This window comes from Danio rerio, chromosome 4 (assembly GCF_052040795.2).
Source record: "Danio rerio strain M-AB ecotype USA chromosome 4, GRCz13ab, whole genome shotgun sequence".
In the NCBI taxonomy this organism is placed as follows: Eukaryota; Metazoa; Chordata; class Actinopteri; order Cypriniformes; family Danionidae; genus Danio; species Danio rerio.
Genome location: NC_141024.2, coordinates 80534147 through 80559090, shown reverse-complemented (window position 1 = coordinate 80559090; position 24944 = coordinate 80534147). Strand labels below are relative to the sequence as shown.

General features: G+C 32.6%; 2 long non-coding RNA genes across 4 annotated transcripts in view; one reads left to right on the top strand and one right to left on the bottom strand.

The window, feature by feature from the left end:
- Positions 1–1010: 1010 nt before the first annotated feature.
- On the bottom strand, positions 1011–13362 carry LOC137491144 (uncharacterized). Of its 3 annotated transcripts, none has more exons than XR_015483735.1 (5): positions 13311–13362; positions 12776–12832; positions 12168–12280; positions 11813–12043; positions 1011–1209 (listed from the first exon to the last, which is right to left on the bottom strand). It is a non-coding gene; the product is annotated as an uncharacterized LOC137491144 (long non-coding RNA). The 3 variants fall into 3 exon arrangements; XR_015483737.1 differs by having other exon boundaries at positions 1015–1209; positions 11813–11938; XR_015483736.1 differs by lacking the exon at positions 12776–12832.
- LOC147845100 (uncharacterized) overlaps positions 4919–24944 on the top strand; it is a 122631-nt gene continuing 102605 nt past the window's right edge. The window contains exons 1-2 of the long non-coding RNA XR_015483778.2: positions 4919–5475; positions 11454–11702. This is a non-coding gene — a long non-coding RNA (uncharacterized LOC147845100). The remainder of the gene's footprint in view (positions 5476–11453; positions 11703–24944) is intronic.

The window sequence follows — 24944 nt, the reverse complement described above, 5'->3', positions numbered from 1 at the left end:
AGATCTGTCTGCAATTGTTATAAAATGTGAATTTTTTTTATTAAAAACAGATTATGAATGTTTGAGTGAAGGATAATCAGTGAATGACTAAAACTGAGTGTGTGAAAGAGAAAGTAATGAAGTGTTTGAGAAACCAAACAGAGTTAAATTAAAAGAAAATGACTAAATGAATTGATTAGCCCTATATTAGAGTCTTTGATTTCATACATTCATCTTCTTTTCTGCCTAGTCCCTTTATTAATTTAGGGTTGCCACAGCGGAACGAACCGCCAACTTTTCCAGCACATGTTTTACGCAGCGGATGCCCTTCCAGCCGCAACCCATCCCTGGTAAATATCCATACACACCCACTCACACTCATACACTACAGACAATTTAGCTTACCCAATTCACCTGTACCGCATGTCTTTGGACTGTGGGGGAAACCGGAGCAAGCAGAGGAAACCCACACTAACTCAGGGAGAACATGCAAACTCCACACAGAAATGCCAACTGACCCAGCCATGGCTCAAACCAGCGACCTTCTTGCTGTGAGGCGACAGCAATACCCACTGCGTCACTGAGTCACCCCTCTTTGATTTTTATACATCTTCACATTCAAATAGGATGCAGAACCATGCCATCACATCCCCCACCCAGCAATAGTTCGTCGAAAAGACGTCGAAAAGACGACTTTGTCAGACGTCCAAACAACGTGGAAAACAGGTGGGAAAGTGAAAGACGAAACTACGTCTTTTTAACGTCGTCGAAAAGACGTAATTGTAAGACGTCCAAACAACGTGGAAAACAGGTGGGAATGTGAAAGGTGAAAAGACGTCTTTTTCATGTCGTCGAAAAGACGTAATTGTAAGACGTCCAAACAACGTGGAAAACAGGTGGGAAAGTGAAAGGTGAAAAGACGTCTTTTTCATGTCGTCGAAAATACGTCAATTTTAAGTCGAAATCTGGTTGTGAGAAATACCTTTATAAACGTTTTAGAAAATTCACATAATTCAGAAATTCAACATTTTGTTTAAAAATATTATTTATTAGCCTAATATTTGCAGACAAAAGTAATGACAAAACATGTATTGGTCAATTTAACATTAACAACAACAAAAGCATCAGATAGTGTTTTCAGCTCTGCGTCTGCCACCGCCACACCGTACAGGTGATCTCTCAAGGCCCTGTAAATTCGGTGGCTGTTGTGTCGCAGTTTGGCTGCACCTGCTATAACAAAGAAAAACTCTGTTTTAGTTGATATAATGCACATCCTTATGTGTTATTTTAAGAAAATTAACGTGACATTCAAATAATAAATGCTATTTTGACTGCATGATACACACGTTTTTGTTTAAGGACACATTTCAGTTAATTTAACCATACTTTTTATTGTATTATTATTTATTTTTAAGAAATGGAAAGAGATGGCAAAATACACACATCCTACTCAAGAAAAAGTGATACTGATGCTTAAAACAACTCTGGTAAAAGTTGAAGTAGCCTACTGACTGCACATTTGTAGTCAAATATGGCCTCAAACACGTAATAAAAAAAAGTTTCTATTACTACCTGTTTTTCATGCAGGTAACTAGACTCACATCCAGGCCCGGCGCCAGGAATCAGAACTGAGGGGGCATTTTTAATCCATAGGGGGGCACTAGACCTGGTGGCTGATTTTGGTCTCTCTTGTTCCTTTCATTTAGGCTATTTATTCACATTTATTATTCCTTTACTTTGTTACTGACCTAAGGCAGTATTATACGTTTTAATAGTAATATTAATATGCACATTGTCGCTATTACTGATTTTATTAATGATGGTAATGCAACGATACCGCTTATTAATGCAGACGGATCATGGCTTCAGTGCCAAACGAGTGCTTTAAATCATATGTTTTTCTCCTTATTTATTTCAATTTTATTTCAAATAGCAGGCATATGAATGTTTAAAGTTTTAGGTAAAGACGTCAAATTATGCCCACACATGCAAGCTGACCCACGATCAGACTATTCGTATAACCGGTAAATAAATATAAATCAGCTTAACCGAGTCATCCCGCTTTGCGGAGCCTATTATCCAACCAACATCAGTGTTAGGGAAAAGCTAAATGTTACCCTAATGTCATTCAAAACAATTACTTCGTTACATTTTAAGGCATTAGTGTAGCCAGAAAAATACCTAAAAAATATGCCTAAATTCAGTTATTACCGTGAAAATTTGTTTGGCACGGATAACAGGCAACTTAATAGGCTATAAAACTTTTTTCATCATTTTAAATGTAAAAATAAAGATTTATCTTATGCTATCGTAAGTGTTTTTTTTTCGTGATATTGTCTGCTTGTCATTTGTAAACCATCATAAACCATTAGGTTACTAGGCCTACCCGTCATTTTATTTATTAATTTATAATAAATTAACATTTTTAGTTATTTAAATTTTAATAACTTGTTTTCAGGTTATTTTTATTTTAGGGCCATGAGCTACAAGTCAAAACAAATTCGATATGCTGTAATATATTTAATGTTGTTTAATTTTGCATAAGCAAATAGCAGTATAGCCTTAATTACACATTTTTAAAAGATTGTGAGAGGTTTCTCGGTTGATCCGCTGTAATTGCACTTAAACACTATATACCTATTCCATTTATAACACTGCAAACTTGACTTCGCAGGCTGGTCATCTTTAAATGCAAAAGGCATTTATTATACCTAGACTGCTGCTGCATATGGGATGTTTCTCTACACAACTGTAAAAGTGCGCTTTTTAGCAATGTCAAAATGAAAGCAAACATTCAAAGGGCTATGCGTTGTCAAATTTAGCTTAATTGTAATCATAGTAATAATAATAATAATAATAATAATAATGAATAAATTAAAATAATATTTATAGTGTAGCCTACTGTGGGACTGTGCAGTGAACTATTTATTTTTATTAAAACATTTTATTAGGCTACATCTTCCCGAACAACTAATGTGAAAATGACTGGCAGTTGAGTCTCTGCTAAAATTTATTTAACAGCAAATTTCTTCTGCGTTTCTTCCTTTTAGAGCTCAAGAGAGTTGTGTTTAAAGATTTAGTTGACCAAAACATGTAATTAATTAAGCTGATCGTCTCATGTCACCCACTTTTCTCCCTTGTGAGTTGAGTGCGCCTCCATCGCCGTGTCCACGTTTTATTTTCGGGCGCACCTGACCTGACGCGGGGACCGGATCTCTGGACTATAGGACTAGCTTTAATCTCACAATTTTCATAATTTAATTGCTATATATATATATATACACTGTTAAAAATTGTCCCGTTAAAAAACAGTAAAATACTGGCAGCTGCAGTTGCCAGCAATGTACTGTTATTTTACAGTATGTTGCTGTAAAAATACATGGACTACATTGATATACACAATACTCAACTGAACTCATTTTGCTCACTGAAAGCAACTGCCTCAACTTGGTCAACTGCTGAATGAGTTTATGAAGTAATGTGCTATATATGCTTAGAAGCATACTTATAATGATAACTTATTTTAGTTAATTAAAAAAGTTCGGTTAAACTCTAATGTCTTATTTTTCACAACAGCACACATACATGTAAATCTGGAATCACCAGAGAGATTCTGACTGCATCAGCAACTAAACAGCCGCTATCTTTAAATAGAAAAAAAACATGCAGAATAACATCAGCAGTTCATCTTTAACTCTTACACTGGCTCTACTCTCCTCCACAACGGTGACACACAGAAGAAATTAGCTTCAGGTTTTACAGTAAAATACTGTTTTTTCCTTGATTTAACGGTAATCTACTGGCAGCTGTGGTTGCCAGCAATATACTGTTTTTTTACAGTCTACTTCCGTTGTGTAAATTAACAGTATATTACTTTTTACAGTATTTTACACTGTGTTTTTACCTCTCACACCTTTAACCCTTTAAACCCCAAAGCATATACTTCAGTTTTAATTGAAGTGTCCACACTACTGAGTGTTCAAGAAACATGGAGTAAAGCTTAAGTAAATTCATTAATTAACTGACTAATTAAATGATAATTGAGGATTAACAATGAATAAATGAAGAAATAGTGAAGGGAAAAAACAAGAACAGAACATACAAAACTTTAGTCACAGCTTTATAATGAAATAACCTGAAGAACAACAAATGATTAAATCATTTAAATGATCAGCGGATGATTAAACAACTCTACAAACATCATCACCAGCTACACTTATTACTTAATACATGTATTGTTGTATAACATCTACTAAAGTTCTTCTTGAGAAAAAGTGAAAGTTTTACGTCACCATCATGGAGAACAGAGTTTGCTTTAGTTGGGCTCTTAGCCCTGTCATTTTTAACATTTATATATCTTGGCTGCTGCAATTGTTAAGAACTTTGTTTAAAAAGCTCCTTTGTTGTGGCAAGCCAGCCAAAAACCTTAAGATCTGGTGATGTTCATGTTGCTATTAAATGGCAGAGTCTGTTCTCATTTAGTATAATATAATTTACTGCTCCTATTCAATGATAAATCTATTGTTTTACATTATATGTCTATATATGGCAATGATTTCTGGAAGTTTTTAAGAATATCTTGGACAATAACACTGCTCTATGGTGTAAATTGCACTCAAAGAGACATCAATAATCAGCATATGAACCTCAATAATGGTGACAACTAACAAAATTAACAGTTTAACTAAACAGGCAACTGAAAGTCTAAACATAAACAAAAGCAGAATCAAACACAAATAAAGAAAACTGTAAGACCATTATACAACATTTATTTATACCGCAATGCATGCTGGGATATTTGTACCGTGCCCCTCCCAGCATGCATTGCAGCATGAAACATTTGAGATGTTACCATTGTTGAGATACAAGGTCAGATTCATGAGGTCTGAGTGTGTATTTGTCATAACTGAACTGTTTTTGTATGTTTTTTCTTAACTGATAAGTAATTACAGAGGTATCTTTTCTGTTTCCACTTCTCATTAATTAAATTAATACCTGCATCTAAGCATAAAATCTATTGCATGAGGCCCTTCTTCCAGATATATAACAAAACATTTATAAGAATTAATTTCAGACAAATAGATTTCTCTATTTATTGACTTCCCAACTTTATTGCTATGGTTCCAACGTTTTGTAAACTCTGTATTACAGCAATTGGAAAGTCTTATTGAACGAGTTCAAGGGTGAAGAGCCCAACTAAATCAGCCCCTCACTCCATTACGGTGACATAAAAAAACGCCTTAATTTCTGTTGGATCTCATTGAGAATTGTATGGAAGTCAAATCAGTCAGTAATAAGTGTGTGTCTGCTGTTGTTTGTGGAGTTGTTTAATGATCCTCTGCTGAGGCTGAAGCTGTTTTATTTTATTTGATTTTATTTAATGTTGTAACTCAAGTCACTGTATTTCTTGTTTATTTTCTTCAGTAATTGTGATTATTAACAGCAGGTGTTCATCAGTGTCTGAATTCACTCATTAGTGTTCATTAACTCTGTCAGGTGAACTATATTAGTTAACTAGTGTATGAAATAGTGAACAAGGACACAAAGTGTGATTTCAAACACAGACTTCAAAACATCGAATCTGAACTCTGTTAGCTCAGTTTTCTGCAGTTGGTTACTTTCTCGAAAACAAAAATGTTATTTAGAAAGCACTGTTTTTAACAGAATATTACTGTTTTAGTGAAAAAACATTATTTTACTGAAGAATCTGACCGTTTTTTAACAGCAATTTTTTACAGTGTATATATATATATATATATCATATATTTTAAAATATTTAAATGTGTGTTCTAAAGGTTGGAACGACGGGAGAGTTTGTAATTAATGACAGAAAGAATTTTAAGTTTTTACTTATCCCCCTATGCCCTATTCATTTAGAACAATATAACATTTAAACATTGAATGATTAAAAATAAAAAAGCATTAAGATCATCTCTCTTAGGTGTAATTTGCTTTTTACCTATATTTACAGTTTAGTTTTAGCGATCTTCATATTTACAGTTGTGCTCCCTTTGCAGTGCACTTTAAAAACACTGATGTCATTTTGAACACAGCCTCAAGTGAAAGCTATAGGTGACCTATTATTTAAAAGCGGAATTTATGTTACATTTCCAAAGCTTGTGAAAACAAAAAGCATGCGTGAATTATTTTAATTTATAGTAGGTTATTTATTAAATATCTGTACTGCATATGACATGGGCCTGCCGGTTAGAACTTTCTGCTCTGGTTTACAAGTGTCAAATTGTAAAAGTAGACTTTTCTAAAAATAAATAAACAATACCCTACTTATTATTATTATTAATAATAATAACAACAACAACAACAACAACAACAACAACAACAACAAGAATCTCCATCATCATCATTAATATTATTATTAAATTATGTTTTTTTCTTCACTTCTAATACACAAAAATAAAAATAATAGTTATTATCATCATTATCATCATTAGTATTATTGAATTATTATTTTTAAATTTCATAATATATAATAAATATTAAATTTCATTTTATAATAAATCGCCTAGTATTTATTTATTCATATGATTTATTTGCAGAATCTGGGGGCAACACAACTAATTTATACATGCACCTTTAACGCACCTATACTTGATGTTTAACTCTGGGTGGGTCGCCGGTAGATAAGATCAATAGCCATAAATCCGCAATGCATACTCTCATTTTAAAAATCACGCGACCATCATCTTACAATTTTAAATAATAAATAATCTTTTTTATTAAAACGAGTGATGAAGCAATGCAGCGCCATTAATAAGCCTAGCCAACTGCAGAGAAACAAAGCAACCATTGCGGCATCCGCAGTGATTACTTTTTCCGAAGTTCAGCTCTTCTGTTTTGCACTTGTTTATTATGCGTTTATTGTTAAAAAATCAATAATGAATAGGCCGACAAGAGTGTATTCTGTGTGTGTGCGTATGTTATCACTGAACAGAAAGTTGCTTTGTCTGTCTGGCAATATTTCGGCTTTTAATCGAACGAAAAGTTAATTTAGATGAGCCAATATTTTTAAAAAAATGCAGTAAAGTAACTTTGACATGAGGCCACACATCGAATCTGGGGTCTGATCTCATCTCGTTCTCTCTCGCTGTCATCCAGACACTTGATACAGACGCCACACAGTCCCAAAACGGTACCAGCTGACAGGTAGAATAGCTGAAGCTTTTGCGAAATCTGTCAAAATACAGCGCTGAAATTAACAGGCATATGTCTTTGAGCCAAAAAAGTCTTTCTGTAGGATATGTAAAAATGCAAGAGCCAGTGTAGAAGTTGTGTCGCCTAATAATTATATTTATTCTAATAAAATGAAAACCAAAATAAACAATTCATTGCATTTTTTGTTTGATAAAAATATACAGAAACGAAAAAAAAATCAAAGGGTGGCTAGTTTTTATTAATGTGTTTTAATATTAATAAAAATATGCTCAGCCTATTTAAGCTTAATGGTTACACCGCCAATAAATGTCTCAGTCATTTTAAACATGCAATTCATAACACACCAGCAGGGCTGCGTTTCTCAAACAACTCACCACTGCACTATCATACGATGCATTGTTTGGGGAAAGAACTATGTAGTGACGAATGTTTCCCAAAATTCTCTGTCGCTTACCCATCTCTTGAACCACGTTAGTTATATCGTAAAAGGCCCATATGTTTTAAACGGGGAGAAACTACTTTTTTAAAAGAAGAACCCCATCATTTATTTGTGCAAATAATATTGTTTTACAAGCACGCATTTAAAATAAAAATACTAAAAATATTAGTTTTGCCAAAAACATGCACTCGCTTTTTATATTAACTGACATATATATTACTGACTAATAATATTGAGAATGTGACATATACTAAATCAAATCACTTACAAAAGCTAACACGTATTCTATATTCATATATTAATCATATGAATAAATGAATAATGAGGCTGTTTATTATAAAATGTATTTTTTATTATATATTAGGAAATGAAAAAAATCCTAATTTAATCATAATATTAATAATACCAATGATGATCATGATGAGGATGATGATCTGAAAGATAACATTATTAGCGTGAAAAACAAATTATATATATATATATATATATATATATATATATATATATATATATATATATATATATATATATATATATATATATATATTAGCAATAAACTGTAGTATGGTTCAAAAACATATTTTTACTATAGTTTTTTCATGCGAGTAGCTTACAGTTGTTACGTCAATGGCAGAAAATATATTTCAGTTCAGTAGAAAACTTATTTCTCCTTTGTATTATAGTATCAATTAAAAAAATGCAGATTTCCTTTATGTCTCACATTCATATTTTTTATTTCCTGCTCTCCATCTTAATTTTATGAGTCACCAGAATCTCTTGATTACACCCAAAGTTCTGCTGATAATTTTTTTTTTTTGCAAGCATTCACTTTAATAAGTCAATAACAGATTATTAATATCAAATTAAAGATCATTTCACCAAGCTCATACCACAGTGCTAAAAAACATGATGCTTTTGATTTATACAACTAACAATCTCCCTAATAGAGCATGTGCTGACTACTGACAATTTGTAAAGGTAAAAAACAATATAAGTACTGTTCAGTAACACTCTTTTTACTAATACGGTTCAAGTATAATTGAATAAGACTCCCAATTTATGAATAGTTAACTGGTAATCTGGAACCTTCAACCTTCATTAAAATCTAAATTGTTAAAAAAGTTATATTACTGAATAAAAAAAGTTAATATATGGACAACTAGTATACATTTGTCTTCTTTTGATACACAATTTTAAACATGTGGTTAAAAACTTATCTTAATTAATGGCTTAAAATTATCTTTTATATTTTTTTGGTAGGCCAGAGAAAAAGTTGGCAGGACAAGTAAAAATCTAATTCTCATTCTCATTAAAATTCAAATGTGCATGGTTTTAAGACAATTACTTTGGATATATATATATATATATATATATATATATATATATATATATATATATATATATATATATAATGTTTATAATGTAGGTAAAACTTTCTTTTACAACCCGCAAAGTACCGCATAGGTACAGTGAAATTACCGTGTACTTTTCAGTACGTATTGTATAAGTATAATGAACGTATGTGTAGGTATGTGTAGGTAAGGGAACAAACTGTAATGCTTGGGTAATAAGGGGGTAACAACCAGATATTCAGCATGAAATCTACCTCGTAAGTACAGTGAAATAACGGTGTACTTTTCTGTACATAAAATTAACGTTTGCGTACACTGTTAAAAATTGTCCCGTTAAAAAACAGTAAAATACTGGCAGCTGCAGTTGCCAGCAATGTACTGTTATTTTACAGTATGTTGCTGTAAAAATACATGGACTACATTGATTTACACAATACTCAAGTGAACTCATTTCCTGAACTCACTGAACTCACTGCCTCAACTTGGTCAACTGCTGAATGAGTTTATGAAGTAATGTGCTATATATGCTTAGAAGCATACTTATAATGATAACTTATTTTAGTTAATTAGAAAAGTTTGGTTTAACTCTAATGTCTTATTTTTCACAACAGCACACATACATGTAAATCTGGAATCACCAGAGAGATTCTGACTGCATCAGCAACTAAACAGCCGCTGTCTTTAAACAGAGAAACATGCAGAATAACATCAGCAGCTCATTGTTCATCTTTAACTCATACACTGGCTCTACTCTCCTCCACAACGGTGACAGACAGAAGAAATTAGCTTCAGGTCTTACAGTAAAATACTGTTTTTTCCTTGATTTAACAGTAATCTACTGGCAGCTGTGGTTGCCAGCAATATACTGTTTTTTTACAGTCTATTTCCGTAGTGTAAATTAACAGTATATTACTGTTAAAATACATTTTTACACTGTGTTTTTACCTCTCACACCTTTAACCCTTTAAACCCCAGAGCATATACTTCAGTTTTTATTGAAGTGTCCACACTACTGAGTGTTCAAGAAACATGGAGCAAAGCTGAAGTAAATTCATTAATTAACTGACTAATTAAATGATAATTGAGGATTAACAATGAACAAATGAAGAAATACTGAAGGGAAAAAACAAGAACTGAACAAACAAAACTTTAGTCACAGCTTTATAATGAAATAACCTGAAGAACAACAAATGATTAAATCATTTAAATGATCAGCGGATGATTAAACAACTCTACAAACATCATCACCAGCTACACTTATTACTTAACACATGTATTTTTGTATAACATTTACTAAAGTTCTTCTTGAGAAAAAGTGAAAGTTTTACGTCACCATCATGGAGAACAGAGTTTGCTTTAGTTGGGCTCTCAGCCCTGTCATTTTTATCATTTATATATCGTGGCTGCTGCAATTGTTAAGAACTTTGTTTAAAAAGCTCCTTTGTTGTGGCAAGCCAGCCAAAAACCTAAATAAGATCTGGTGATGTTCATGTTGCCATTAAATGGCAGAGTCTGTTCTCATTTAGTATAATAAAATTTACTGCTCCTATTCAATGTTAAATCTATTGTTTTACATTATATGTATATATATGGCAATGATTTCTGGAAGTTTTTAAGAATACCTTGGACAATAACACTGCTCTATGGTGTAAATCACACTCAAAGAGACATCAATAATCAGCATATGAACCTCAATAATGGTGAAAACAAAATTAACAGTTTAACTCACAAACAGGCAACTGAAAGTCTAAACATAAACAACAGCAGAATCAAACACAAATAAAGAAAACTGTGAGACCATTATACAACATTTATTTATACCGAAATGCATGCTGGGATATTTGTACAGTGCCACTCCCAGCATGCATTGCATGAAACATTTGAGATGTTACCATTGTTGAGATACAAGGTCAGATTCATGAGGTCTGAGTGTGTATTTGTCATAACTTAACTGTTAAGTAATTACGGAGTTTTCTGTTTCCACTTCTCATTAATTAAATTAATACCTGTAACTAAGCATAAAATCTATTGCATGAGGCCCTTCATCCAGATTTATACCAACACATTTATCAGAACTAATTTCAGACAAATAGATTTCTCTATTTATTGACTTCCCAACTTTATTGCTATAGTACAAACGTTTTGTAAACTCTGTATTCAAGTAGATGGAAAGTCTTCTTAAAAGAGTTCAAGGGTGAAGAACCCAACTAAATCAGCCCCTCACTCCATTACGGTGACACAAAAAACACCTTAATTTCTGTTGGATCTCAATGAGAATAGTATGGAAGTCAAATCAGTCAGTAATAAGTGTGTGTCTGCTGTTGTTTGTGGAGTTGTTTAATGATCCTCTGCTGAGACTGAAGGTGTTTTATTTTATTTTATTTTATTTAATGTTGTAACTCAAGTCACTGTTTGTGTTTCTTGTTTATTTTCTTCAGTAATTGTAATTATTAACAGCAGGTGTTCATCAGTGTCTGAATTCACTCATTAGTGTTCATTAACTCTGTCAGGTGAACTATATTAGTTAACTAGTGTATGAAATAGTGAACAAGGGCACAAAGTGTGATTTCAAACACAGACTTCAAAACATCGAATCTGAACTCTGTTAGCTCACAGTTTTCTGCAGTTGGTTACTTTCTCGAAAACAAAAATGTTACCCAGAAAGCACTGTTTTTAACAGAATATTACTGTTTTAGTGAAAAAACATTATTTTACCGTAGAATCTGACCGTTTTTTAACAGCAATTTTTTACAGTGTAGGTACACTATATGTACAGAAAAGCACGCCGTTATTTCACTGTAGGGGTACTTTGCGGATTGTAAAAGAAAGCGTTACCGTCATGGGTGCTGTTGTTTTACTACAGTAATACCTTCAGATTCTGCGCTGCAGTGGCGCCTCACAGCAAGAAGGTCGTTGGTTCGAGCCTTGGCTGGGTCAGTTGGCGTCTCTGTGTGGAGTTTGCGTGGGTTTCCTCCAGGTGCTCCGGTTTCCCCCACTGTCCAAAGATATGCGGTACAAGTAAATTGGGTAGGCTAAAATTGTCCGTAGTGAATGAGTGTGGATGTTTCCCAGAGATGGATTGAGGCTGGAAGGGCATCCGCTGCATAAAAACGTGCTGGATAAGTTGGCGGTTCATTCCGCTGTGGTGACCCCAGATTAATAAAGGCACTAAGCCGAAAAGAAAATGGATAAATGACTGAATGAATAAAAGAATGAATGAATACCTTCAGAGAACATAGTAGTCAGTGATCAACATAAGCAGAGTGTGGTGTAGTCAGAACTGGAACAGAAGTCTAAGCGCACACGATGATGTTTTCAATTGGAGATTCCAGCGAAACTGCCATTAAAAAGTTATAAGAAAAATAACATGTTAATCAGTATGACATCTCACCTGGTATCTACTATTACAAAGTACAATTCCATTAATATAAATGTCCAATCCACAGTATCTGTACCATAAACTAGCCACAATTTTGACTCCTCACTCAGTATATTAAGTTGCATGGTATTTTGTGAGAAATCCAATGATCTTGTTTGGATTGCATTTCCTTGTGAAATTATAAAAAGCTTCATGATATAATAAAAAAAAATGAATGCGTTTACAAACATTTTTAAAGATACTTTTATGAGTAAACTGCATTAACGTGAATCGAAAGAGAAGGATGTAGACAAAATTATTTTTAATAAACAGGAAAAAAAAACTTACACCAGAACATAGCACAGCAATCAGAAAAAAACAGACAAGCATGGTTTGTGAACAAAGGAAATCAGAAAAGAATAAAACCACAAAGAATTAACTTGACTAGCGATAGGGTAACGTTAGACAACTTACGAAATGGCAAAGCTTCCCCATTGAATGCTGCTAGCTTCTCTGGCGAGGAGACCATCACTCAATTTACAAACAGAGCAACAAAACCGTGAACCGACAGCGATTCACTTTGTTAGGATTATTACATGTTAAAAAATGTTAGCTCGATGATAAGCACCATTAATGCTATTTGCGAAGTGCTTAATTCTTATAACGTTAAGTTAGCCTTTAACGTTATAGCCGGAGCAATATTTTTTGCTCATTCCAAGTCGATTTAACAGATCATCTTATATTTTTACAAAGATTAGAAAGCAATGAAGACATAAAATTAAGTAATTTTGCTGAAATCGCCAAATAAATAACCAAAACAGCTATTATTCATTAGCTGTTGTCAATGACCTCGTCACTAGGGCGACATAAAAACGTATAAAGTGGTTAAGTGTTCATTAAAAAATTATTATAATGTAAAACGTTACACATCTAAAGTTCAATTCAACATAAATTATAAGTAAAACGACAAATAAAACATGTGAAACGTCGAATATCGTAACTTACTTACCTTTGATTACCGTTCCGCCCGTTGCTTGTGTCCGTTATTTAATTCAAATGATGAGCCCGCGCACGCACGTCACGCTGACTCGCGCAGAAGAGTTCCTGGCTGTGTTCTATTGCCACTTATCCCCCCTACGGTCTATTCATTTAGAACATTCTAACATTCAAAGTTGGAATTATTGAATATAAAAAAAGCATTAAGATCATCTTTCTTGGGTGTAATTTGCTTTCAAACTATTTTTACAACTCAGTTTTAGCGATCTTCATGTTTACAATTATGCTCCCTTTGCAGTACACTTTAAAAACACTGATGTCATTTTGAACACAGCCTCATGGCGAAAGCTATAGGTGACCTTTTATTAAAAAGCGGAATTTATGTTACATCTCCAAAGCTTGTGAAAACAAAAAGCATACGTTAATTCTTTTAATTTATAGTAAGTTATTTATTAAGTATGTACTGTATATGAAATGGGCCTGCCGGTTAGAACTTTCTGCAGTGGTTTACATGTATGAAATTGTAAAAATAGACTTAAAAAAATCCTAATAATAACAAATACAACAACAACAACAACAATATTATTATTGTTATTATTATTATTATTAATATTATTATTATTAATAATAATAATGATAATATAAAATAATAATAACAATCATAATTATTTATATTATTATTATTATCAAATTATTATTATTATCAAAGTATGATTTTTTTCATTTCTAAAAAATAATAAATATTACATTTCATTTTATAATAAATAGCCTCATTATTTATTTATTTATTTATATTATTTGTATGATATTAGAATATAAATAGAATATATAGAATTATAATTATTTTTTTATTTAAAAAAATATATATGCATATAACTATAATACTGCTAATAAAAATCACATATTGGACAATTAAAAAAATATTTTAATCCTGATTTCAGTGTCAAGTGATCTTAGCATTTATAGCAAGTAGAATGTTTGGCTAAAGAAATTGTAAAATTGTAAATTGTTACTGCCAATTCAGTTACAATCTAGTAATTACCCATAAGGAGGTTTCTTGCTATGATTTAGTGTTATTTTTACACATTACTAAATTCATCCATATTGTAAGTTTACAAACAATAAAAAAAAATCTTTGTATTCCCTAAATTAAAACATTTAATCATTTATGATTGGCAAAAGCTGAATTATAAAAACTAAATAAGATACTGGAAACAATTGCAGTTTTAAAGAGCTTTAATTCTAATATAATTTACATTTACTTTTAATGTCAAACATATATAGAATCCCCCATATTGTTTTTAATGGATATAATAAAATTTACAATAATTGTAACTAGTTTTTCACAATGCTGGAATTTTAAACATTGAAATGATACCTTCAATAAATATCAACATACCATTTTCTATATTTTGTGATAAAAAAATCTTAATGTTATTATTAATTATTATTTAATGCACTAGAGCCAATGGACATCAGTATTTTTTATATTATGAACAAATTTTTGAATAGCAAATCTTTGCATATTATTCTACTTGTTGGTTGTAGAAAATATATATGATCATTTAGCATTATCATAGCGCTCTATGCCTATGTGTGTGCATCGACCTGCACTCTAAAACTAAAATTATTTAAATATTTATTTAAAATTCATTATTGAATCCTAAATTTTCCATTTTGCATTGCACTACTGCAGTAATCAGTTTAAAGCATCTAGTATGTTTTTGACGTTTTTCCCTTGTCAGTTGAGGAGATCACATATGATAATTTGGCATATTTAAAAGGGAAAAGGACAACACGTCAATCGACAGCACTTTACACTGATTTCAAATCATAATGAAATGAGTTCAGTTTTACTGACCTCTCGATATTGTTCACACAGGTCAGGGACGCAGCAACGCGAGTAAGAGAAAAGATCAAAGCAAAGCAAGAGAATACTTTATTTACATTTTTCATTTTAATATATTGATTGTAAAAGAGCCTGGGTTTTTAAAACCATGTTTTTTGTTTTTAAATACACTATATGCTTTCTCAACTATGAAACACATCACAAAAAAATGTTGTATTGTTGTTGTCTGGTGAGTGGGCAATATGAAAAAGCTCCCCCGAGGTAAGAAGGAATGAAGGTATTGGTTTTTATATTGATGTAGAAATTAATAACTTGTAAAATAATTTAACCTTATAATTTATTTGTAAAAATATGTATTGATGAGCATCCTGTTTAGCCTATTGTTACAGCAAATAGGATTATAGTACATTTATGATTTATTAATAATAAGATAAATAGATTAAATCATAAAAGAAAATGGCATTATAAAGTGTATTACGATTTTGTTTTTTTCTACCCTATTTTATTTAATCTATTTTTTTACGTTGATATACTTCAAATTTAAATTTACATTATTTGTTACAATCTTTTGCCTTATTAATAAATCAACTTAAATGAAAAGTATATGCATCAGTGCATGAAGCAGAAGGGAAAATAGAGAAGGAGTTAACAGCAGTAACGTCGTTATTTGTTTGCCATTATTGAAATGTAATGGCACTAAATTGCTATATAAATATATTTTGCATTCTACATTGGACTGGAAAAAAAGCAATAGATGTAAAACATTTTGTAAGGAACTTATGTAATTCTTTTTAACCATATGTTCAAGTCTGATACTGGGCTAAATGTGGACCAAATCTGACGGGCAAAACAACCACGTCGATATTTGGTCTACACTGTTAAAAATTGTCCCGTTAAAAAACAGTAAAATACTGGCAGCTGCAGTTGCCAGCAATGTACTGTTATTTTACAGTATGTTGCTGTAAAAATACATGGACTACATTGATTTACACAATACTCAAGTGAACTCATTTTGCTCACTGAAAGCAACTGCCTCAACTTGGTCAACTGCTGAATGAGTTTATGAAGTAATGTGCTGTATATACTTAGAAGCATACTTATAATGATAACTTATTTTAGTTAATTAGAAAAGTTCGGTTTAACTCTAATGTCTTATTTTTCACAACAGCACACATACATGTAAATCTGGAATCACCAGAGAGATTCTGACTGCATCAGCCACTAAACAGCCGCTATCTTTAAATAAAGAAACATGCAGAATAACATCAGCAGTTCATTGTTCATCTTTAACTCATACACTAGCTCTACTCTCCTCCACAACGGTGACACACAGAAGAAATTAGCTTCAGGTTTTACAGTAAAATACTGTTTTTCCTTGATTTAACAGTAATCTACTGGCAGCTGTGGTTGCCAGCAATATACTGTTTTTTTACAGTCTACTTCCGTTGTGTAAATTAACAGTATATTACTGTTAAAATACATTTTTACACAGCGTTTTTACCTCTCACACCTTTAACCCTTTAAACCCCAGAGCCTATACTTCAGTTTTAATTGAAGTGTCCACACTACTGAGTGTTCAAGAAACATGGAGCAAAGCTGAAGTAAATTCATTAATTAACTGACTAATTAAATGATAATTGAGGATTAACAATGAACAAATGAAGAAATACTGAAGGGGAAAAAACAAGAACAGAACATACAAAACTTTAGTCACAGCTTTATAATGAAATAACCTGAAGAACAACAAATGATTAAATCATTTAAATGATCAGCAGATGATTAAACAACTCTACAAACATCATCACCAGCTACGCTTATTACTTAATACATGTATTTTTGTATAACATCTACTAAAGTTCTTCTTGAGAAAAAGTTAAAGTTTTACGTCACCATCATGGAGAACAGAGTTTGCTTTAGTTGGGCTCTTAGCCCTGTCATTTTTAACATTTATTTATCTTGGCTGCTGCAATTGTTAAGAACTTTGTTTAAAAAGCTCCTTTGTTGAGGCAAGCCAGCCAAAAACCTAAATAAGATCTGGTGATGTTCATATTGCTATTAAATGGCAGAGTTTGTTCTCATTTAGTATTATAAAATGCACTGCTCCTATTCAATGTTAAATCTATTGTTTTACATTATATGTATATATATTGCAATGATTTCTGGAAGTTTTTAAGAATATCTTGGACAATAACACTGCTCTATGGTGTAAATCGCACTCAAAGAGACATCAATAATCAGAATATGAACCTCAATAATGGTGACAACAAATTTAACAAAATTTAACAAAATTAACAGTTTAACTCACAAACAGGCAACTGAAAGTCTAAACATAAACAACAGCAGAATCAAACACAAATAAAGAAAACCGTTAGACCATTATACAACATTTATTTATACCGCAATGCATGCTGGGATATTTGTACAGTGCCACTCCCAGCATGCATTGCAGCATGAAACATTCGAGATGTTACCATTGTTGAGATACAAGGTCAGATTCATGAGGTCTGGGTGTGTATTTGTCATAACTGACATGAACATGAATGACATGTATGTTATTTTTTAACTGTTAAGTAATTTCAGAGGTATCTTTTCTGTTTCCACTTCTCATTAATTAAATTAATACCTGCAACTAAGCATAAAATCTATTGCATGAGGCCCTTCATCCAGATTTACACCAAAACATTTATCAGAACTAATTTCAGATAAATAGATTTCTCTATTTATTGACTTCCCAACTTTATTGCTATAGTACAAACGTTTTGTAAACTCTGTATTACAGCAGTTGGAAAGTCTTCTTAAATGAGTTCAAGGGTGAAGAACCCAACTAAATCAGCCCCTCACTCCATTACGGTGACACAAAAAACACCTTAATTTCTGTTGGATCTCAATGAGAATTGTATGGACGTCAAATCAGTCAGTAATAAGTGTGTCTGCTGTTGTTTGTGGAGTTGTTTAATGATCCTCTGCTGAGACTGAAGGTGTTTTATTTTATTTTATTTTATTTTATTTAATGTTGTAACTCAAGTCACTGTTTGTGTTTCTTGTTTATTTTCTTCAGTAATTGTAATTATTAACAGCAGGTGTTCATCAGTGTCTGAATTCACTCATTAGTGTTCATTAAAACTGTCAGGTGAACTATATTAGTTAACTAGTGTATGAAATAGTGAACAAGGACACAAAGCGTGATTTCAAACACAGACTTCAAAACATCGAATCTGAACTCTGTTAGCTCACAGTTTTCTGCAGTTGGTTACTTTCTCGAAAACAAAAATGTTACCCAGAAAGCACTGTTTTTAACAGAATATTACTGTTTTAGTGAAAAAACAGTATTTTATCGTAGAATCTGACCGTTTTTTAACAGCAATTTTTTACAGTGTATGTTTAGACCAAATCCGACGGACAAAACAAAGACCACGTCGATATTTGGTCTATGTTTATATACGAAATCCAACGGGCAAAACAACCACGTCGATATTTGGTCTATGTTTGGACCAAATCCGACGGGCAAAACAAAGACCACGTCGATATTTGGTCTATGTTTGGACCAAATCCGACGGGCAATACAACCACGTCGATATTTGGTCTTTGTTTAGACCAAATCCGACGGACAAAACAAAGACCACGTCGATATTTGGTCTATGTTTAGACCAAATCCGACGGACCAAATACAGACCAATTTTCGACGTCGAAATTTGGGCTAAATAAAGTCTATGACGGGCCGACTTGATTTAGCCCAAAAAACGACGTCGAAATGACGTCTCGTGCTGGGTGGGGTATATCCTGAAATGGCGCTGACATTAGTATTCATGAGATTCTCCTGACTGTGGGCGTGTCCTCGAGACAACACTGGAGCTGAAGATATCTGTGCAGCTTCTCTGAGCTCGAGTGTGTTGAAGGAAGATTTCGAGAAAGTTTTAAGAAAACAAATGAGTATTGGAGCTATAAAATAAGAATGTAGATAACATTATGGGTCTATATGAATACAGCACTTACAGATCTCTGTGTTAGTTCATATATTCTATAGGACACTTTACACTACATTAGATCAGTCAGTGCTGGAACTGATATAACAAGCAACTCAAGATGATCTGGATGCTGAAACTAGCACAGAATATTACTGTTAGACACAAAATAAGCTGAACCCAGTGAATATACAAGGGAGAATCACATCAAGTGTTAATAAAGATGAAGAATCAAGAGAAAATAAGACTTTAACTTCAGCTGAAATGTTGTTTTATTCAATATCTCATTTGACTTTACATTAAAATTCAGTTTTCTTTATCAAATACAAACTCATACACAAGACAATATCCAGTGAATTGCTTATACGACCAGCCATGACCTTAAAGACAACAAGATTACAGATGAGAAATAAATTACTGAATAAAATAAGAAATAAAATATAGACAAACATTATTCATAGGAAATATATCTGTAGAGAATAAAATAAACATATTAAACCCCGCGGCTATACAACTGTAGAGAACTTTAGCTGTAGACTGACTCCATGTACAGTGACACCATAACTGAACTGAACTAGAATACACACAGAGATGTGTGTGTGTGTGTGTGTGTGTGTGTGTGTGTGTGTGTGTGTGTGTGTGTGTGTGTGTGTGTGTGTGTGTGTGTGTGTGTGTGTGTGTGTGTGTGTGTGTGTGTGTGTGTGTGTGTGTGTGCGTGTGTAACAGTGGCTGAATGTGCAGATGTGTCCACAGACGTGCTGAATGTGTGTGTGCTGTGTGTGTTGTGATTGAGAGAGCATCTGGTCTGTGTTCAGAAGCTCCTCCTCAGTGTCTCTGTGTTGGTCTTGATGGAGCAGAAGCCTTTATTTCTCTGAGCGCAGCAGGAAAGCTTCAGCTAAACTGTGTGTTTTCCTACTTTAGTCAATCCAACACTGAAAACTCCTCATCTAGTCAAGAGTTACAGGCTTATTACTGGACACAGACATTACTGAGCTTGATTTATTTGCTTTATTAAGCATTATTAATCCACAGTTGTGCTTGTGAACATCAGTTAATGCACTGAGAGTCAACAAGAACCAACAGAGAACAACTTTACTGTCATCAACTAACATGAACAGATCAATAAATACTGGAATAAATGTGTTTTTATTGTTCAGTTCAAGTCAAATCATGAAGAAGAAGATCAGAAGAGCAGAAACAAACGTCACACTTCATTTCTCCTTTATTCATTGAGCTGCTGGATTTCTCTACAGTTGATTCAAGATTTGACAGAGATTCAGACAGGATTCAGACATTTCCATGTTCATCATCACATTCTAGTATCATCACCATGTCTCAGGATCTGCAGTGGGACATTCACATCAACTCTATCGTAAAGAAAGCCCAAATTTACTCAAATTTAAAGAATTAAAAGATTTATTTCTATTGTCTATGCTTTGGGATTTGTGGATTTTTCTTTTATAATATGGAGTAATAAATGACTTAATGAGTAATTGTTTTTAATTAAATTGAATAAAAAAAGTTATTTAAAATAAAATTGTATTTATTTTTAAATGATAATTAGTAATAATTAGTAATGAATAACGTTTTCAGAGTGACTTACCCAACACTGCACAGAATCTGCATATCAGATAAAAATCAACTAAAGCACAAGTACATTGAACTATACCTATTAGAGTTTAGATGTTTAATAACTGCAAATGGGACCAACATATGTTCTGCTGGGCTTTCAATTATTATATATGATCATATATGATTCCTCTCACAGTACCTTTTGTTTTACCTTTAATGTACTTTTCTGACCAGAAAATGAGAATAATCAGTTGGACAGGAATAATATTCATTGTTAGAGCCCTCCTATAAAAAAACTAAATAAAGGATGCCCACTTTGGTAACACTTTAAAATAACTACACTCTTTGAATTATTTATTAAGCATTAGCAAATTTAATTCATCATTTGTTAAGCATTAACTCTACATTAACAGATGTTAGTAAGCAGTTTGTAACTACAGATACAAATGCTCTATTCTTGATTTATAAGCTCATCTATAATGTGCTTAATGATTGTATTTTCATACTTTGTTAATAATATTTTTTTTAATTTTTACTTAAGTATTGTATCATTTACAAACCAATTATTTGAGAGTACTTTGTGGCTTTTAAAGATCATTCAGAATGTATAAGTAAATAATTAATAAACCATTCAAAGTAACATTTATATATCTTATTATACAGGCATATACTAATAGTTAATTTGTATGTTAATAAATGCTTTAGTAATTTAACTTCATCCAGTTTTGTGACCTAATCTAAAGTGAGTACTATTTATGCTTTATAAATCCCTTATAACTGACAATTAAAGGCTCAGTTATCTTCTAAACAGGGAAAAAAACATGACTTTATTCATTTCTAATCATTTGAAGACACATAAATGAAAAAATAACACTGAGCCTTTAATTGTCATTTATTAGGGATTTATAAAGCATAAATTGTCCTCACTTTAGAAATAGGTAGAGTGGCTCTGATAGGCTACTTGGCTTTAGCAGAGGTGGCCAATCTTGGAGCTCGTTTGGTGGCATCAGTTACTCTGGAAGCGTTGGCTATGGCAGCAGCAGATCTGCCAGCTCTAGCCCCACAGGCTCTGGCAGTTTTGCTGGAATGGGTCTGACTGTGGTTGAGGCTTTGTGAGCGGTCTGTTTACAGTACCTCTGGTGCATGTGGCAGCAATAGCTCTGGTGGCAACTGGCAGCTCAGACTCTGACATGGTGGCATCTCTACAGCGTTAACTCTTGCGGTGGTGGCAACTACAGTGACCCCTACATCCTTGTGCCTCAATGCACATTGTACAAGCGCACAGAGGTTGAGTAAGTGGGAATATGGGGATCCTTGTTCCTGAAAAATAAAAACAAATCACACAAAGAAACTTTTAAAAAAAACTTATTAGTCAACTTTGACATTTCTAACTCACCTACTTGATCCTCCCCGTTTGTCTACAGTCTTTAACAAAGTGCAAACCATCTTTTGCCCCACAGGATGTGTTTTTTGACAGCTGTCGTTGACAAGCCGTGCCTGATCGAACATGAACATTGTGCTGGCAACTGTAATGAGCCTACAGTAAAAAAATATGAATGTTTAAATGTGTACAGAAGTGTGCAGAAATGTTAGATATTTTATTTTACATTTAGAAATATCAAACATTTACAACAATTATGCTGCAGTATTCTAAATTATCTGTCAGCAAAACATATAGGAAATCTGAATTGCATGTATGTATTACTCCTGTAATCCTGCAAATGGAATGAGCACCTAGATTATCAGATGACAATACACTTCCTTTCACACAATCTCCTAACTGTTCAATGTATACACCATGAGTTTCAAGAGTTTCAAAGTCTTGAACAAATGGGTGCAAGACAACCATGCTATTTTACTGTGCTAGCAGTGCTGGGTTATTGTGGGTGCAGTGGGGGGTTATTTTCATTGCAGTGGTGGGTCTTGGAACAGAAACAAAGACGAACAGGACGATGACCAGATGAGGAATCAGGAAGGCTACCTGGTCTGACTGTGACAGCTGTGAACTTAAAAAGGTGTATTCAGTAGTTCACTGTAGAACTTCTTAGTCAACTAAAGAGCTTCAAGTCAATTTAATTCATGGCCAAGCTTTACTGGTTTTAGATAAACTGAGAATAACTTTTTCTGCTTAAAATAAAGGTGGCTGTTACTCCATCATTCTAAATAATCTTTCTATTTCTAATTATATCATCAAGGATTTACAATGAATTAAAGTCAGTTTAAATGAACAATTCAGTAACTAAGTTGTTTTTACTGTAATTTATTTAACTTACTTTCTGTAATAAAGCTGTTTGGTAAATCTCTTACATTGAATTTTAAATATCCATCTGTGTTTTGTGAAAATGATAAAAATGAAAGTTCAAAATAATAATTTTCTAAATAGTTTGCAATACTTTAAACATTATTAATACATGTACAATGTTAAAAAATCCTGCAATGTTAAACAAATTATTACTTTGAACTTTCTTTTTAATAATTGTAAGAATAATTGTTAGTGATTTTGTACCAATAACATCAGATCATAGAAAAACAGCAGATCTCCATGCTGAAAATGCAGCTTTGAATCACAAGAATAAATGACATTTAAAACGACAATTATAAAGAAAATAGTTTGTACTGGCCTCACTAACACTGGCTGCCTGACTGTTCAGTCAGCAACATAACCACAGATGCAGTTTGAAGATCTGTCTTTTTTGTCTTGATTTTGTCTTGAAAATGAAATAAATCTCTTTGACTCTCTCATATAAATCTTGTGCAGTGTGTTTTATCACATAATAATGTTCTACTGATGAAATCAGCCATCATGAATGAGCAGTTATACAAAACAAAACTATTCCTTAACAGAAAAAATCGTTACATTTATCAAATCAGTTTACACAAAATGGTGCTTACAGGGTATTACCCTTGATGGAAATATCTAAACTATTAGCACAACCCTTTAATGCTGTTTATTTCCAAATGAAAGTGAAATTGAAAGCAACACTTTCCGCTATCGATATCAACCAGCAAATGGCGCTCGGACACCACAGAAACTCAAGTCAATTTGTTATGTGCCACACATATTACCACTTGCCTTGATTCAGTCATACCTCAATTATTCTCCAATGCATTTATGATATTCTAAGACTACGACACGACACAGTTATTTAAAATGGTAAATTAACTTAAAATAATTCTGTGGCGTTATTCTAAAAAATGCTAAATTCAGTAAATGACTAAAAGCCTCTTAACTTATTTGCATAACCATGTAAACCTAACTAACACATACACACATTCTCTGTTCTAATCTATTGGTTTATACACACACACACACACACACACACACAATAGATTAGAAATTAAAATGTGTGTGTGTATGTGTTAGGGTTTGGTTTACATAGTTATGCGCACACACACACACACACATTTGTGTAATGTTTCAATACAATGGAATAGACAAAGGACAGTAATCATTTTCAATGTATACCGCAGTTTGGAAAAGTCAAGGTTTTAAAACTGCCAAAGGTTTCTGCTGTATCGTTCATACGGTGTATGTAAAGTTTTTTTTTTTTTTTTTTTAATAACGTTTTTTTTTTTTTTTTTTTAGGACAACAGTATCTCCAGCACAAAAGATATACAAAGATTCCATTTTAAAATGTAAAGAAGTTTTTGAAGCTATTAAAGACAGCAGAAGTCAATAATTCATTTTCATTCTTTACTATTACCATCCGCACTATTCCAAAAAACTTAAATGTTTCTCAAAATAAAATATATTGTACTCAAAAGGGAAAAGGTTTTGTTTTTTATACATTTAAAAAGAATATATTTTAGAGCAGTAATCACAATATTGAGATACTAATTTTTTTATCCAAGGTCATCATACCAGAATCTTATACCGGTCTATGTGTACAATGGAAAACACAGGAGTAATTGTATTAGCCTCGACCAACAGGTCAACAACACAAAACAGTTTTGTTTTTTTGTTTTTTATATAATTCTGGCAGTAATTCGGGAAAGCTTGCATTTGACTATTACCACAAATGCACCAACATTATGATTTAGAACCATAACTTTCTAACGAGACCATTCATTTATCCACAGCAAAACATGAGCAAATCAGAAACGTTAACACTCACTCCAGCCATTAAGAGTTCAGATCAGTATTCATGTAAGAACAACAAGTTGCTAACGAGACTATTCATACCTCCATCACCCAGCAACATTAGCAAATTAGTAACATTAACACCCACACCGGCCTACAATTGAGAGTTTAGATCAGTATTCA